Source organism: Lithobates pipiens, unplaced genomic scaffold (assembly GCF_037356315.1).
Source record: "Lithobates pipiens isolate NorthernLeopardFrog02 unplaced genomic scaffold, aLitPip1_a1.2 Scaffold_23, whole genome shotgun sequence".
In the NCBI taxonomy this organism is placed as follows: Eukaryota; Metazoa; Chordata; class Amphibia; order Anura; family Ranidae; genus Lithobates; species Lithobates pipiens.
In genome coordinates this window covers 70,039,736-70,045,735 of record NW_027507785.1, presented here as the reverse complement: position 1 = coordinate 70,045,735, position 6,000 = coordinate 70,039,736, and positions in this window count along the sequence as shown.

Sequence of the window (6,000 nt, the reverse complement as noted above, 5' to 3'; positions counted from 1 at the left end):
TCCTATTGATTAACCTACATAAAGATCGTAGGAGGCCCTTCTCCACTACATTAAAATGTTCCTCACCCTAGCCAGACCATTGCCTAGTCTTGTAAATCTCCATCTCTTAATTTTCCAGAAGTCAAGATCTGCATACAGCGCAGAATCATTGAGGAATCGATCGCCATAATAAATGATAAAACACATTCCTTTTGATTTGGCAGCCATTGCTTAAAGCGGGAGTCCGCCGTTTTTATTTATTTATTTTTTTTTTTAAAGCCAGCAGCTACAAATACTGCAAATAATGACACTTACCCGCCCAGCGCGCCCGCGATGTCGGCACCCGAAGCCGATCTCTCGATCGTCTCTCGGGTGCTGCCGCCGCCATCTTGGGTATGGGAATCAGGAAGTGGAGCCTTTCGGCTTCATTTCCCGGTTCCCTACTGCGCATGCGCGAGTCGCGCTGCGCAACAAGGATGGTCCCCGCTGTCTCTGGGATCCGTGTGTTTCCCAGCAGGCAGCGGGGGACCTTCGGAAAGGGGCGTAGATTCTGCGGAAAGGGGTGTACCTTCTGCAGAATCTACGCCAGAAGTGGGTGCAGATACCTGTACTGTACAGGTACCTGCACCCCCCTCCCCCCTGAAAGGTGCCAATTGTGGTGCCGGAGGGGGGGAGGGTTCCAATGAGCGGAAGGTCCACTTTAGGGTGGACCTCCGCTTTAATTGTTCTATACTCTCAAAGTACACCACAAGCCTACTCCAACTCTAGGCTTCAAAAGCCATTTCCCATGCTTCAAGAGTCTCTACTTCTTTTATCCACAGGCTCCCCTTTCTACTTTGGCATCTTTTGAGAACCCCTTCTTCCCTCTACCTTCTGCTCCTAGCGGTCCTACTCACGTTTCACCAGAGTGGCATCTTCTGCTTGAAGTCACCTCCTGAAGACGCCGCTCTGGTGAAGTGTACATAGAAGCGTAGGACTGCCATTTCCGGGTCCTGTATGACATCACATCTGGCCCAGGAGGCTTGGAACGCACACGGTCTAATGACAGGCGTGGCAGGGCAAGTTTACCCACATAAGCTGTATACACCGATGCCGGTTCTAGGCACCAACACATGTGAGTGTAACTTTTTCTTGATCTATTGATCTTAATAAATACTACACAATGATACTTTTGAATGGTCGCCATATCAGTGAAATGTCATTCAACTGGAGGAAGACAGTGAAGATCATCCTAAAGTGAGAAGAGCCTTTGAGGGTCAAAAACCACTGCTTAACCTACCTTTAAAAAGGGGTCGAACGCCTGGTGACTGTGCATCTACACTTTTGAGCACAAGTAATGAAGACATGAAACTATTTTAATAAAATATTCACTTTGAATAAATATTGTTTCACAGTTTTGGCGTTGGGATCAATACCACATTGGATTTTTCTTCTTCTTCTTTGCCTTTATTGCATTCTTATGGTGGTTAGTATAATTGTTTATTTATGAAGCATGCAAGCGCCACACTTTTTATGGTTTAATGTTGCAAGGGTGGATTGGTTTTTGCTTAAAGGAGCAGCTACATATGCATATACATTAATCACAGACATTGTCCTGGGGCAATTGGTTGCATTTTTTATATATTGATTTGATTATTTTCAATAGAGTTCTGTGAAACCCTAGGGTTCCACCAGAGGTTGCTAGGGGAATTTATTGTTTATTTACCTACTATTTGACGGTGCGTGTAAAGTTCCAGAGCCAATACCACTTTGCAGGGCCAGTTACAATGATCTTTTTACCCCATCTGTAAAGGGATTTCTCTCTACAGGTCCCAAATGTAGGGAAAATTCTGCCACTGACCTCCAATGAATTGGTTTTAGCAGGGGTTCCCCCGAAGCTTGAAGATTAATTCAAGGGTTCCTCTGGGGTTAAAATGCTGAGAAAAAGTCCCAATGTCCCTTACAATTTCCCCCCCTTTTCACTTTAATGTTTCCATATAAATAGGGATGGAGACCTGTGTACCGGATGGTCATGGCCTCATATAAAGTCCCAACCTTTTCTCCTTTTTTTGAATAAAATGCTGAGAAAGGCTGGTGTACACTAATGTGTGTAGAACATAAAATCCAAATGTGACAGACCCAACTGGGACAGGGGCTTTTGGAGGAGACCCTAGGGTAGCCTCTTGCTTACTGTCTATGGGCCCTGAATTTTGAGGGAGCTACGAGCATTCAGGAAGATATCCTGTTATGGTAATAACAAGTCATCTTGCATTACATATTTAACAGTCAAGGAAGCCATGATGGTCTCTGCCAACCTGAAACTCAGTGGGAAGATGCATGTGAAAAGAAAGCTGGTTAATGAGATTTGGACAGCTCTGGGTCTTCTTGAATGCTCGTAGCTCCCTCAAATGCCAGGGCTCATAGTCAGTAGGCAGGAGGCTAACCTGTAGTCCCCTCCAAAAGCCCTTGTCCCGATTGGGTCCGTCACACCAAGTTGTGACAATAACAATGTGAAAAAGTCTCAGTAGCTTAAGGCTGTACTTTCTTTATAGGAATAAATCAAATTATGTATGTATCTCTAAGAATACTCTGCAAAACACTTTCACGTTAAAGTTTTTGTACTATGTTTAACCACTTCCCGACCGGCGCACGCCGATGTATGTCGGCAGAATGGCACGGGCAGGCATATTGGCGTACAGGTACATTTCTATATGCCGCCCTGCCATCGCGTGCGTGCCGCAGACCCCCCGTGAGTCCGGTCGAGACTCGATCGCCACGGGAATACCCGCAATCGTCTCACGGGGAGGCTGAACGGGGAGATGCCGTTGTAAACAGCATTTCCCCGTTCTGCCTAACAACAAGTGACACTGATCTCTGCGCCATGTGATTGGAGAAGAGATCAGTGTTCACCAACACAAAGCCCAGCCCACCACAATTAGTAACACGCCCCTAGGAACACTTAACCCCTACACTGACACCCCCTGGTTAACCCCTTCGCTGCCAGTGTCATTTGTATAGCACCAATTGCTGTATAAATGACAATGGTCCCAAAAATGTGTCAAAAATGTCCGATGTGTCCGCCATAATGTCGTGGTCACAATAAAAATCGCTGATCGCTGCCATTACTAGTAAAAAAAAAAAAAAAAATCATAAAAATGCCATAAAACTATCCCCTATTTTGTAAACGCTATAACTTTTGAGCAAACCAATCAATAATCGCTTATTGCGATTTTTTTTTAACCAAAAATATGTAGAAGAATACTATCGGCCTAAACTGAGGAAAAAAATGTTTTTTATATATTTTTGGGGGATATTTATTATCACAAAAAGTTAAAAATAATGCGCTTTTTTCAAAATTGACGCTTTATTTTTGTTTATAGCGCAAAAAATAAAAAACGCAGAGGTGATCAAATACCACCAAAATAATCCATTTGTGGGAAAAAAAAGGACGTCAATTTTGTTTGGGAGCCACGTCGCACGACCGCGCAATTGTTAGTTAAAGCGATGCAGTGCCGAATCGCAAAAAGTGCTCTGGTCTTAAGCCAGCAAAATGGTCCTGTCTGAAAGTGGTTAAAGATCCTTTATTAAATACAAATGTATTTTACACGTAGTAATACATCTCTTGGGCTATGCTGAGAAGCAAGTAAGATATTTTTAGTGGCACCTTTTTGTTCTTTTTCTAGTTGTCGAGAAAGTATATAAGTGTTTTTGTTAAAGATAGAGATATACAAGTAGCTGGGGTTTTTCCAAGCCTTTCTCGATTTTAATAGCTAACAATATACAGAAGATTAAAGTTTGAGAATGTCTGGGGATGTCCTAAATTGGATTATTAAGTATAAATTGTGGGCGCCTAGGGACTTGTATTCCAGTAACTTTCCATATTAAGTTTAATATTCTATTCCAATATCTCTGATTTGGGGACATTCCCACGGTATGAGGAGCATAGTTCCTTGATGTTCACAACCCCTAAAGCACAATGGAGAAGTTCCTAGGAATATTTTCACGAGCCCAGTGAGACATCGATACCACTTCAACAGAACCTCCAAGTTAGCTTCCATAAGGGAGATATTTAGAATGCCAGGGTAGACTCTGGAACATCGATAGAACCACTTTTCCAAATGATGACAATCTAACTTCCAATTCACATGCTGTTACTTAAGGTAGTTTGTCACTCCACTCAGCTCAGCAGGGGATCAGCAGACAGATCCACCAGATCCGGCCCATGTGAATGGGACCTTAGTACTGTGGGAGTAAATACATTTTTGGACAGGCTATGTCCTTTATTTTCAAAAGAAATTCTATTATTTTTGCTTGGAGTTTCTGGAGATCTGCCTTTATTAAATGAATTGGAAGAGATCTGAACTAATATGTGAGTTTGGGCAGCAGTCATTTTTATCAAATGTATTCTACCCATCCAGGATAGGATATATAATGACCACCTGTCCAATTCTTTACCTAATTTGTTTAAAAAATTGTTAGGTAGTTAGTGTTAACTTACATTATAGTGACAAAAGTATTGGGACGCCTGCCTCTACACGCACATGAACTTTAATGGCATCCCAGTCTTAGTCCGTAGGGTTCAATATTGAGTTGGCCCACCCTTTGCAGCTATAACAGCTTCAACTCTTCTGGGAAGGCTGTCCACAAGGTTTAGAAGTGTGTCTATGGGATTGTTTGACCATTCTTACAGAAGCATTTGTGAGGTCAGGCACTGATGTGGACGAGAAGGTCTGACTCAGTGTCTGCCATAATTCATCCCAAAGATGTTCTATCGGGTTAGGGTCGGGCCAGTCAAGTTCCTCCACCCAAGACTAGCTCATCCATGACTTTATGGACCTTCTCCACTGGTTCAAACCATTTGGTGGAAGGGGTATTACGATGTGTGGGATTTTTCAGAGTTTGGGCTTGGCCCCTTAGTTCCAGTGAAGGGAACTCTTAAGGCGTCAGCATACCAAGACATTTTGGACAATTTCATGCTCCTAACTTTGTGGGAACAGTTTGGGGATGGCCCCTTCCTGTTCCAACAAGACTGTGCACCAGTGCACAAAGCAAGGTCCAGAAAGACATGGATGAGCAAGTTAGGGGTGGAGGAACTTGACTGGCCTGCACAGAGTCCTGACCTCAACCCCATTGAACACCTTTGGGATGAATTAGAGTGGAGACTGCAAGCCAGGCCTTCTCGTCTGACCTCACAAATGCGCTTCTGGAAGAATAGTCAAACATTCCCCTAGACACACTCCTAAACCTTGTGGACAGCCTTCCCAGAAGAGTTGAAGCTGTTATAGCTGCAAAGGGTGGGCCAACTCAATATTAAACCCTATGGACTGGAACGCCATTAAAGTTCATGTGTGTGTAAAGGCGGGCCTCTCAATACTTTTGGAAATATGGTGTATCTATATTCAGGGTGCGTTGGATGCATTGATGTCGCCTGCCAAACTTTTCAGCCAGAGTTAAAAATAAAAGGCAGCGGCCGAGGCATACGTTTTAATTAAAATGGCGGGAGTTCAGTAAAACCATGGCTAAGCCACCTGCACCCCCGAGCCATCAGTATGATAATGTGAAACACCCTTTCCTGTCCAACTGACAGGTGTCACAGGAATAGGAAACGCAGGAGGAAATCTTCCCAAAATGGATACTGATAATAAAGAAAACCCCAGAGCAACTCTAAAGCAACCCATATAGATTACTCGGACAGAAAGAAAATGATTCAATTCCCCCCATCAACACTGTGTTGCCCCCCATAGAACTATTATGTTCTGGTGGTGGGGGGTCAGGGAGCCTTCCCGGCTGGCAGAACACAATGGCTATAGCCACCAGCAGTAATCAAATGTATAAAGCCCGTCACACTGGTTGTACCCAAGTCAATCAATTGATCGACTTGCGTACAATCAGCCTGCCCATACACGAATCAGATCTTGGCCGGTCCTTGCTAAATCAGCCAAATTTCGATCCATGTATGGCTGGCCTAATCCTTTTGGCTGTTTTTGTTTTTTTTTGTGCGGAGGGGTAAAAAAAAAAAAAAATAAAAAAAAAAAAAATCAA